This window comes from Dermochelys coriacea, chromosome 19, assembly GCF_009764565.3.
Source record: "Dermochelys coriacea isolate rDerCor1 chromosome 19, rDerCor1.pri.v4, whole genome shotgun sequence".
Lineage (NCBI taxonomy): Eukaryota > Metazoa > Chordata > Testudines > Dermochelyidae > Dermochelys > Dermochelys coriacea.
Window position 1 is genome coordinate 12,170,762 of NC_050086.2, and position 12,940 is coordinate 12,183,701.

The window sequence follows — 12,940 nt, forward strand, 5'->3', positions numbered from 1 at the left end:
CCATGCTGCAGCCCCAGTTTGGTCACCAACTTGGACACATCGGCCCCACTCCGTGCCTCAGTTTCCCCATCTGTAGAATGGAGATAACACTGACACACCATAGTGAAGAGCTGTGAGATGGATGGATAGAAACCCCTCCAGCAGCAGAGAGTGCTATTATCTTGGCCCTCCCTTTAAAACACCTGGAACTTACATATGCCTTTAGCACGAGAGACAGATCTGTCCATTTCCGTTTTCACTCACACTTACCCTTCTCCAGGATGAGACAACCTTGGAAATCAAAGTTTGCTAGGGACTCGCTCTCCTTGTTCCTGCTTGGTTGTTTTTTTTTATTTGGCCGGGGCAAAAGCCTGGTTGAGTTGCTTACATTTGCAAAATGAAGACAGCTTCCCCGCCTGGGCAGACGGCATGTGTCTCTATGCTTTGCCCACACACACCTGCTCTGATGCATTTCGCATGGAAGCAGACAGAAGCCCCCACCCCACCATGCCTCTTGCCCGCAGTAACTGTGCCATCCAACACAGGACAGAAAGGGAAGGGAATGACCAAGAGGACTGATGGTGAACTCACAGTCAGGGGGCTGCTTTAAGAAGCAACCAAGGATGGGAATTCTGGGAGAGGGAATGAAAACGCTGCCATGAATAAGGAACAGCTGCAATTACACCCACTCAGATAAAGCGAGCAGGGCCATCAATCCTCATGCTTTGATGCACACACTGATCACCAGCTGGGGGTAGGAAGACATCTCTCCCCTCCCCCTCACCTCCGCGGTGATACTGGCCCAGATCATCATGCCGTGCTTACTGGCATGGAACTCCTACTAAGCTCCCTGACCCCCCAGTGCTGTACAGTAGGTGATTACAGGAGATTGGGGGTGCACCAGGGGAGTGTCAGATCGTAGCACCCCAGCCCTGGCTGCCACCAGAGTCCCATCCTGTGACAGCTCTGTGTCCATTCTGGAATGGAAATGAATTCTCTTCCCTTAAGGCAGTGGTTCTTCACCTATTTAACATTGTGGGGTCACATATGTGACCCACAATGTGTTACCTGGGCCACAGGTTGAGAACCACAGTGCACACCCCCCCCCGAAATCCCTCCAAATACCCCTATGCGCAGTGCCTCTGGCTCAGAGACCCCTCCACAGAGTGGGGCCAAGAGCAGAGCCCTGGCCAAGGGGCTGTGTGGGGCCGGGAGTCAGCCCTGACCCTGGATCTGGCCCCACAAGGCCAGGCAGCAAGGCAGCTGGCTGGCAGACCCAACCCCAGACCCCCGCCAGGCAGTGGGGATAGGTGGCGATCCTAGAGCCCTGCCAGCAGTGGGGCCAGCAAGCGGTGGCTGTCCCGGACCCCTGCCATGCCAGACAGCCAGGAACCCAGACCCCGCCATGCATCCCAATGGCCTTTAGCACACAGCTGGGCCACGGGTTGAGAACCGCTGCCTTTAGGCAAAGTGTCTCCAGAGCCACTTGGGGCAGAGGGGACATTACCGTGACTTCCAAATACATTCAAGAGGCTGCAGAGAAGTTTAGGAGCAGAGGTCCCACCTTTCTCCTCATGTGGCCCACATCTTCAGAGTGAGATTGGCAGGTGTCCACAGGACAGTTTTGACCATGCACCCACCCACCTCCCCTCTCTCTGGCCATCACATCCCAGCCCTGCAGCAACTGCTCGGGGCCGGATTTCCCTCAGAGTTCAGCTCCCATTTGGGCAGCAGAGTAAGGACCAGATCTGCCCACATGATCAGAGCCCAGCAGCTCCCACTGGGATACGCACAATCACGTTTTCACAACACGCCATGTTCTTTTGCGGACTGAGCCCATCGCCTCTGCCCCACTGCTCTGTTCAGACACAGCCAGGGCAGATCCCTCACCACGTAGACAACAACAGGGGACCCACTGACGTGCCGAAGGAACCTCGCGGGAGCAGCACCACTGAGCGGATTTGATGAAGCTGAAGGTTATTGAGCAATTGGGCTGCTGCCCTTCCAAGTTGCTGCTGTTAGAAGCGAAACCATTTTCATTAGCCGTAGAGCATCATTCGGTCCTAAAATCTGGTGAAGCTTTACGGGCAAGGCACAAAATGAGAAACCCTCCGATGCCTCAGTGCTGCAGCAACAGAAATAGTAACAATACGTTCACAGATTTCTTTCCTATCTTAGCTCAAAAAATCCTTTATAGTTTAAACACAAGCATCCTCCTAGCCGACATTCTCAGTCAAAACAAACAAGAGACCCTGGGCCTGCTTCTGCTCTCACGAGCGGAATCAATCGGGTGTAACTCCATTAGCATTGCTGCTCTGTGTTGTAGAACCAGCAGAAGCAAGATCAGAACCGGTGCCCAGGAGAGACGGGCTTTGCAGAGCCGCATCACTCCAGCGCTGAGCTGGCGGGGCACTGCTAAGTCACAGTGATGCCAGGCTGGTATGGCCTCATTCCAGTGGGTGAGCAAGGTTCCGCGGCCTGCACTGTGCAGGAGATCAGATGAGATGAGCACGGTCCCGTCCGCCCTTAAAGTCTTTAAGTCAATGGTGTGACTCCAGATTTACTCTGAAGGCCAAATATGGCCTTTAAAGTGAGAGCGAACAAAAACAAAAAAAACCAAACAAACCAACTACCCTTGGGCTAGAGCCTCAGTTGGGGCAAATCAGAAGAGCCACTGAGGTCAACACTGCTGGAATCCCACTTTACAACAGCTGGTACCTGCTCCCTTGTGCCACAACTTCATTATTTATTCCTCCAACATTGACACCCATGCTCATATCCTGACCCACCAAGGGACTTGGCAATCAGCCCCCCACTCTGGCACAGGGTAAGACACTCTGTACAGGAGTGAGGGATTACACTGAGATTGGAACAGACTTGCAGCCTTTGTGGATTAGGCACAAGCAGGGAACACATGCTGAACAGTGGGTCCCAGCTGCACCCGCTGCAGGGCCACAAGCATACATTGCACAATCTAGAGTGAGCCACATGCGGCTCCGTCTCAGCCCGAGTTTGGTTCTTGGGAGCCCCGGCCCAATGCTGCACTGCCGCTTCAGTTCTGTACCGGTACGCTCCCCTGCCTTGTAAACAAGGCCAGATTGGAAATAGCCAGCCAGCTGCTCCATTAAAGCAAACAGCATTCTGTGCAGCTTCGGAACGCCAGAGAACTTTGTGCTTGATGTCAGAGTCTGTAAGGGACTAGCCACATGTAGAAGTTTTAGATAAAAGTGTGATGTAAAATTGGTTTAGTTAAACTGGTGCAAAAGGGCTGTATGAACACACTTAATTCAGTTCAAACCAGGCTTAGCGCCATTAGGAGCAGGTTAATGGAAACTAAGCCACTCAGACCGAAATAAGAGTGTCTATCTAGGGGGTTGCTCCCAGTTTATTTAAATCAGTGCAAGTTGGCCTAGACAAGGGCTAAGGAATAGGGTTTGGAAGAGAGTTTAGAGCCTTCTGAGGGTGAATCCATTAAAACCAGACTCCTCATGACCTGGCTCCATTTTTTTTTTAAATCCAGATTGTAAAATCCTCAGGGCTCTGTAAAGTGCTGTAATCACCCATGGTGCCACAATGTACATATTAAATGTACATTTAAAAATACAAGCTGAATCCCCTAGTGGCTGCACCAGCTGCATGTGGGTGGGTTTGAGTTAGAGACCCCAACCAAGATCATGGCCTCATTGTGCCAGGTGCTGTACATAGAACCAATGAGAGACGGCCCCTGCCCAGAAGAGCCCTATAGACCAGACAGAGCCTGGGTGGGAAAACAGAGACACAGCGAAGGGAAGTGATATGTACACGGTCACCTAGTAAAGCCAGGAATAGAAAGCCGGCCTCCCAAGTGCCGGCCCAGCAGCCTAACCACAACCCGACAGCTGGTGGGGAACCTATAAGTCAAGGACTTAGGTACATATCTATGGTACTTATAGAGCCCCCTTCAGTGTTGTCCCTGAGGACTGTAATGTATTTATCGTCGTAACAGCCCTGCAAGGTAGGATGCTGTTATATCCCCATTGTACAGATGAGGAATTGAGGCAGAGAGAAATTAAGCAACTTGTTGGAACCCATGTCTCCGGCTAGTATCCTAAACTCCTGGGCCATCCTTCCATGGCCTCCGCTGTCAAACCCAGGATCTTTTACCAGATTAAAAAATAAAGGGAGGGGGAAGGGGTTGAGACTACCCCTGCCCAGGGATTTCTATATGGAAATATGATAAAAATCAAGGCTGGGTTTCCAAAGCCTACAGCATTCACAGCCCTCAGCTGCCTTTGAAAATGTAAATCAACAAGGAAAGTCAGAAAATGTAAAGTAAGGGGAGGAGGAAAGGGCAAAATGACAAGCTTTATAGCAGCTGCCCCGATCCACCCAGAGGTGACTGTATTACCACGGCAGGTGGAGCCGTTCCTCTTGCCTCTAGATCGCACAGCTTTTGGGAACGAAAGACCCTGTGCATAGATATTAAATGCTGGCAACAGTGAAAACAGGGCATGGGGGAGGGAAGTGAAAGGCATCTGCAAGTGTCCTGAAGACCCTAAGCCACTTTGGAGTTGGTCAGGATGGACTGACAGATGGACAAGCAGCCAGACACAGCAGAGAATCAGAGAGCAGCTGTTTGCTCAGGAGGGGGACGGGCAGCACCATCATCAGATGTATGGCTGCCGGTCTCTGCATTGGGGTACACGAAAGGGTCCACTGATAATCCCCATTCCCAGAAGGATGGGGTGGCTAAGAGGCAAGTGTGGGATCAATAGGACAAACAAGGTGCCCCAGCTCCATCTCTTGTCCAGACAGATGGATTTGCCCTGTAAGCAGGCAGGTGGGAGGGAGGCCAGGGTGAAGTGAACCCACGTCACGCGTCCACTGCAAGGGAAGGTGGGGCTAGTCTAAGCCAATGTCTGAAGTTTGACAGGAACCACTAGCCAGGGACACCTGTGGGTCATCCTTCCCCCACACCTAGTGACTCCTGCATTCTCTCCATGATCAGACACTAGAGCAGATTACCAAAGGCCAGCATGCTCCAGCTGGTAACTGAAGTCACTGCACACGTGACCAAGAGGACACACTGGGGCAGCAGCTGTTCTAAAGAGGAGATGAAGGGCCAAGCTGGGTCCAGCTGTGTTAAGATGATGCCAGCGGGTGGCTGCAGGCCACAGGGTCTCAGCTGCACCTCATACAAGAAACTCTTTTAAAGTGGGATTGTTGCACTTGGCTCTAGGTTTACCTCTTGGCCCTGAGCATTAACAGAAAGGCCCTCACAGCTGATGGGTAACCTTTGAAAGCCTTTGCCACATGCTGCCCCACTCACCGCTGCCTCCATGGGGAGGGAAGTATTTGGGATGTGGAAAGGAAGGCTTGATCCTAACAGGGCAAAAAGCCAGGCTGCAGTTCCAGGGAGTTAACAGGCCAGGTAAAGACAGTGGGGTGGCCTAGTGGTTGGGCTTGTCTGCACAGGGTTTAGCTGGCTTCTACTATAAAACTATGCTGGTCAGTTTCCCCATGCAGACAAGCCCTTGAATGGAACTTCGTATATAAGGTGAAAACTATAAACTGCCCTGTCTTGGTTTTACTGTGTGTTGATTTGAGCTGGTTAAATTGATTTAAGAGACTTTAACTGCTATGCCCATCATCCCTGCTCAACTCTCACCAGAAGATTTAATTAGATCTCTTCTTTCTCAAAGGATATCATCCCTGTTCATAAGCAGAAGGCTCCAAAACAGGTCTCATTGGCAACTATTTTCAAGTCCCTCCATCCACAGGAGGAAAAGCTCCATAAAGCTCTACAGAAGGAAGAAAATTATTCTTGTAAAACGATTAAAGGAAAGGTAGAAAGATTTCATTCCCAAGCACGCTTTATGCTGGTTTTTTATACATTAGATAATTCAGGTCCTTTCTACCCTGATTTTTCCTTGAAGACATTACAGATGGCTGGAGAGCTAACGGGACTTTATCACAACCACACCTAGGAAATGATACAGGATTGAGGAGACACTTTTATTCAGATTGTATGAACACAAACTGGACTGGATCCCCAGCTACTCTAAGCTGATGTAGTATCACTGCAGAGGAGCAGAGAGGATTTATATGAAGTGGGGAATCCGGCCCTTTATTTTTGTCAACACCATTTTAACTCAAATGCCCGAGGAACGGTTAGGAGAAAAATCTCTTAACAAGACCAGCCTCATTCCTATTATGATGGAGAAGGGTTCTGTGGTAAATGCCCTGGCCTGGGGCTCAGGAGAACTGGGTTCAGTTCCAGTGATCTTGGACAACCCGATTCATCTCTTTGGCCCTCAGCTTCTCACGCTGTACAACGGAAATACTAGCACCTTGTCTATTCAGTCTGTAAGCTCCTGGGGCCGGGCTGCCTCTTACTGTATAGCTCCGAGCACAGCAGGGCTATGATCTCAGCTGGACCTCCAAAATGTACATAACAAAAGGGCTCCAGCTGTCTAAGGCAAAGCCAAAACTTGCACCTCTTGATACCTCCAGGAAAATGTGTCCATTAAGGCCTGCCTCACATACCACAGAGCAGCAAAACAATGAGGTCGCAAGTCCATGCCCTCACCCAGCAGATCACCTTTTGCTTCTTAACTTTCAGACTCATCACACAGCTGGGCTGAGCCAAACAGCTGCTCTTTCCTTCTACTCTAATTATTCCAACAAAGGGAGGGGGGGATGACCCTGCATCACTCCCAAATGCCCTCTCGGTTCAAGCCCTGCTGATAAATGAGCCATCTGCTTCCAGAACCGCAATCGCCTCCTTTTTTAGTGGGACCTTAGGACAGGCTCGGATGTCAGAGCAGCATGGAGGGGGTTTATAAAAATGCTGCTACGAGCAAGATCTTTGGGCTTAAAATATACTTCGGATGATGACACAAATGCTGTGAATTTCATTGCCGGTCACGTGCCAACCTCTAACTGCCTGCGGTTTGGAAGAAAGCTTCCGCCAGGTCTGATCACCGTGGGCTCCCTTTCCCCTGCCTCTGAGGCAGCTGACTCTGGTTACATCAGAGATCCAGTGAGCTGGATGGATCCCTGATCCAGTGCAGCAAGGCATGAATGAGCTTTTTCAGGGGCCCTCACCTGAGATGGGATCGAAACCGGTCTCTGTGATCCCTTCAGAGCTCATGCTCTCACTGCTGAGTGGGACACCGATTGCAATGGTGGACTGATGCCCAGTGGGAACAGAAATTTAATTTCGGACAAGCTCAGTCACCCAGCGACAGAGCCCAACTGGAGATTTAGCTGGCTGCCTCAGCCCTGAGCACTAGCCATGACCAAGCGGGTAACATGAAGGACTCATGCAGCTTTTGATGCCAGCCCTACGGCCTGGGAATTCAACGAGACCAGCTGCCAAAGTTCTGATCTGAGGGTCACCAAAGCAATGAGCCCAGGGGGCGTGACTGGGATCAGAACGTGTCCCAGGCCGAGGTAGGATCAGACTCCAGAGGCCTTTGCAGCAGGGGAAGGACAAGCAAGGCTGGGGGCTAGTCATTACAGGGGAGAGGCCAGGAGCCTATAAATAAATGGAGCTCATACATAAATGTATATCGCCAAGCAGCTACGGGCTCAGAGAGGTGTCTCAAGAGAGCAGCGGTTCAAGCGCACCAACTGCACTGCTTCCCGCGCCATGAATACCATTAGGTCCTTAACACTTTCAGTGCTGGAGCCTCTCCGGAGCCCCCCTTTCCATGGGCCACTGGGAGGCTGGTCTCCCCGAAGGGGCAAACGAGGGATGGGATCATACAGCTGCACTGGAAGGCAGGGAGCCGGGATCCCCAAACAGAGAGAGCAGCATGCAGCTTCCAGCTAAGGGTGATGCTCTGCCCATGACCCACCACTCGCTGCTTTCCCCATGGATCTTCCCCCAAAGTATGAAGCCTTTGCTGCCTTCCCATGCTCAGCACGGCCAGGGAGGGGGGCTGACTAGTGGTTACAGCAGGAGACTGGGTAGCCCAGAGTTCAGGGTTCTGTTCCCCTCCCCGCAGTGTGATGTGGATGGAATGACCCACCCTCTCTACTCCTCTATTACCCCTGCTGCAGGATGACTATGGCACAGTGACCAGTCAGCAGGAGGGGCCCTATGCAAAGCATCCTTGAGCAGAGCGTCTGCCCTGCGGAAGTGGGCCGGGACCTGCTCCCCCAGGAGTTCTATCCACAGCTCAGGGCAACATTCGAGTCCCTGGCTGGGACGTGGGTGGATACAGTGAATAACTGAGCCAGCACCTGGGTTGAAAGCCTCCCTCCCATTGAGTCACTGAAAGACTGCAGGAGGGGTTCTCTGCCTGTGGCCAGTTTGCAAGTGGTTCAGCGGGCATTTCAAAGGCTCCCAACGTTGGTTCATTTGGACCGGAGCCGTGGGTCACACACACACAGGGCAGGCTGGAGACGTGCTGGTGCACGACTTACTGGGCCATGCTCACCTGGCAACTTCCAGGCAGCTGCTGTACCTGGAGGTGAGCAAGCCCGGAGCCTTGAGCAATATCCCTGCGCTTGTTTAGATGTGATGCTGTAGGGGTCTGCTTCTCCCAAGCGCCAGCCCCTTCCCAAGTCCTGCCCTCACAGCCACCCTCAGCAAGGGCAGGTCAGACGAGGCTCCCCTCCAGAGAGAGCTATTGATTAAAGGGACAGTGAGTTATTGTCAAGCCCTCCATAGTCCCCAGGAGGGCTCACAGGGCTGATATAGCCCAAGAACTGGCCCCTAGCTCTCCCTTGTGGAAGGACAGAAGCTCACAAAGCGTGTTCAAACACAGAGGTGCTGCCCAGCATGCTCTTGACTGGAGGGTCACAGAGCGCTTTGCAAGATGCGAGTTACCCAATAGGGAAACTGAGGCACAGACCTAGAGAAATGACTCATATTCACAATCAGAAGAACCAGCTCTCCCAGCCTATCTTGCTCTGACCAGGACACTACACTAGCAACTCCTTTGCAGACTCAAATTTCAGAGCTGGCTGCCTGCAGTCAGAGGGGCATAATGGACAACGGAGGCACTGAACAGAGTGACAAACAAGGCCTGGGACTGCACTCGTGGGAGTCTCCTCTGCTGCGACGGGCGCTTCCCATCAGCTCTACCTCTCGCTGCCAGGCAACATGCCTTTGTATTACAGTAGCGCCTAAACGCTTCCACTAAGAACTGGGATTCCATCGCACAAGGCGCTGAACACACAGTAGGAGACAGCCCCTGCCCCACAGAGCTTCCAGATCTAAAATGGCCATCAAGGGCAGGGCTCCTCTCTGCAGAGCTGGGCGCCGGCTGAACGTCCAGGATCCCAGTTCGGACTCTGATCCTGCAGCCAGGTGCTGAGCACCCTTAATTCCTGTGGGCTTCAGAGGCAGTCGAGGGTGCTCAGCAGCTAGACTGAGCCTTTCCTGCTTTCTAAACCCCTCTGCAAGCCCAGATGGTATCCGCTGTGAAGGGAAGTTTCCCCACAGAGAATGAATGGGTCTATGCAGCAAGGCTTAATAGTGCAAGGGCTCCCTCTTGAGGTTAGCACCAGAATCACAGAAGGCCTACATGGTGCATCTGGAACGGGTTCGTGACTTCACCTTTCCTAGAGTGAAACGGCTCCTGCTTGCGCTCCCATTTTAACACTCTCTTTTGAGCAGATTGGGCTTTATTTTGATTTCCCCATTTGGCTGAAAAGTGTTAAAAGCTGCAAATTAACCACAATGCCAGGAGAGAGCAAATCTAGAAGGGAAGGTGGGAATGAGTGAGATGTGAGAAAGCAGAGGGCCTTCAGATCTTCACTGATCAACCAGATTCATCCACTGGCCAACTCTGCGCACACTGTCACCTCCTAAAGCTATCCGAGCTAAAAACAGGAAGATGCATTTAAACGTCACAATAGACTTTAAAGCAGCAATGCCAGATAAAAGCCAAGATACCAGGCACCTCAGAGATGTCCTCCAGCTTTTTCATTCTACTGACCACACCTCAAGAGAAAGCCTCTGACCTAGTTACCCTGTGTGTCTACCCCATTGCCCAACTCCTTTCAAATCTCAGTTGGGCATTAACATTCCTGGCCCACACCTTTTATCTTCCGCTCTGTTTCTCAATTTAACTAGCATCGGACAAGGGTCTTTCAAGGAGGGGGAAATGGAGGAGTTTTGTGGTTGAAGCATGGGAGAGATCAGGAGGTCAGGGATCTATATTCTAATATGTTAAGAGTTGTTATAAAGACAGTGATCAATTGTTCTCCATGGCCACTGAAGGCAGGACAAGTAGTAATGGGCTTAATCTGCAGCCAGGGAGATTTAGGTTAGATATTAGGAAAAAAACTATAAGGGTAGTTCAGTTCTGGAACAGGTTGGACCAACACCTGTCAGGGTGGGTGTAGGTTTACTTGGCCCTGCCATGAGTGCAGGGGGCTGGACTAGACCTCTCGAAGTCCCTTCCCACCCACCATTTCTATGATCTTTGACCTTCAAGTTCACAGATGACATTAAACTAGGAGGTGTGGTAGAAAAGCTGGAGGGTAGGGATAGGATACAGAGGTCCCTAGACAAATTAGAGGATTAGGCCAAAAGAAATCTGATGAGGGTCAACAAGGACAAATGCAGAGTCCTGCACTTAGAACAGAAGAATCCCATGCACTGCTACAGACTAGGGACCAAGTGGCTAGGCAGCAGTTCTGCAGAAAAGGATCTACGGGTTACAGTGGACCAGAAGCTGGATACGAGTCAACAGCGTGCCCTTGTTGCCAAGGCGGCTAATGGCATTTTGGGCTGTATAAGTAGGGGCATTGCCAACAGATCAAGGGACATGATCATTCCCCTCTATTCTGCATTGCTGAGGCCTCATGTGGAGTAGTGTGTCCAGTTTTGGGCCCTACACTACAAGAAGGATGTGGAAAAATTGGAGAGAGTCCAGCAAAGGGCAACAAAAATGATTAGGGGGCTGGAGCACATGACTTCTGAGGAGAGGCAGAGGGAACTGGGATTAGTTAGTCTGCAGAAGAGAAGAATGAGGGGGGATTTGACAGCTGCTTTCAACTACCTGAAAGGGGGTTCCAAAGAGAATGGAGCTCGGCTGTTCTCAGTGGTACCAGATGACAGAACAAGGAGTAATGGTCTCAAGTTGCAATGGGGGAGGTTTAGATTGGATATTAGGAAAAACTTTCACTAGGAGGGTGGTGAAGCACTGCAATGTGTTACCTAGGGAGGAGGTAGAATCTCTTTCCTTAGAGGTTTTTAAGGTCAGGCTTGACAAAACCCTGGCTGGGATGATTTAGTTGGGGTTGGTCCTGCTTTTAGCAGGAGGTTTGATTAGATGACCTCCCGAGGTCCCTTCCAACCCTGATAGTCTATGATTCACCGTTGGCTTTGGGATTTTGGCTGTGCCACGTCACTCCTCAGTTTTCATTTGTGAAAAACCCGGGATAACTCGTACCTACTGTACAGGGCACATTGGGAAGCCTGATTCATTCACGAGAGTGAATCAACTATTCACACAGCAGATGCTAGAGGTGGGAAAATATTCCCCTGGTGCCTACGACTAAGGTGGCATTGTCTGGTTAAACCTTGTGCTGGAAGCATTCCTTACACAGTGTAAGGTGGTAGCTAAGCAATCACACAGAGGGCAGCAGTTTCAAAGGTGGATGCCTAAACTCCACATTTAGGTAAAACTGGTGGCTCAGTAAGTCTGATTCAGGCCATTTTATTTAGGTACCTCAATGTGGATCTAGGTGCCTGATATCAGCCCTCCCCCACACAAAATTTTTGACCTTAATGCACTTTTCACCCTTTATCCTGTTTATAGAGTCTTAAAAAAAACAAAAAACCCCAAACCATTTAACTTGGACCAGGAGAACAGATTAATCAGTTTCACTTTCTAGCCCTGGAGCTAGGACAAGGCAGCAATGTTTGTTTTGTGAACACCCCAGGGAAATTTCTTAAGTGGAAACCAACATTGAGATCTTATTGAGTTAAAACACAATAGATGCCGTAAAGAGGAAAGCACACAGCATGACCAACCCCCAAGCCTTCAGAAATCATGACTGTTTTTAAAAATGACAAATGTTGGATTCTTTTTATTTACCTTCTGGGTTTTGAGCCTTAGGATTCATGTTTCCCACCTTCTCAAGGCTAGAAACTAAAAAAAAAACAAAAAAAAAAACCACACAAACCAAGCGTTAGTTCAGGGCAACTGCACCTGTATTCCCCCTTGATGGTGCAGCAAGGGCACCCAACTCTAGGCTTCTGGCCTCTCAGTTGTGGGCTGTCTTGGGTGGACACACGTCTTCCTTCTGACTGGGATATTTCCAGGCTGCAGAGTCCCCTGACTACACTGTGAAATCCCCAGCAAGAAGCAGGCTGCCTAAGCAGGCTTCTTTTCACTTCTCTTCGGAGACTGTACACAGTGTAAATACCACAGGTGTAAGTTACCACACAGCTCTTTCTAAGCAAGCATATTTTATTCCTAAGGTAAAAGGATTACAGAGAACACACATTAAAAACAATAAAAGAACCTACACGCATACTAATGAGCTTACCAGAGATCACCCTGGCTCCAGCAGTCTTTGAAACCACAGGAAAACCCCTCTGCGGGGGTTCAAAGTTCGTAACACCCTTTGCTCAGAACAAGAATCCTCGTGAGTTTGGGAGACTCATTCATCCCATATGGGCCTTTGGGGTGACAATTGTTAATCAGCCAGACAATGGATTTCTGCTCCAGGCTCAGCTACAAAAGGATGGACTCAGAGATGGGTCATTTGCATTCCCTTCACACCAAGTATTGCCTAGGAAATTCACTTTGCACATGTTGTCTCCAAAAGTCCTTTGGAGTTCCTAAATGCTCCTAGAGATTGTATTCCTCAGGTCTCCTAGTGAAGTTACATATAATTCCACAACACAAACAATTCAATTTTTAATACAATGGACCCCAAAATTATTAACTCCATAAGGTTTGTCCAGGAGACTTGCAGGATACTGTCCTATCCTGTCACAGATTCTCCCATG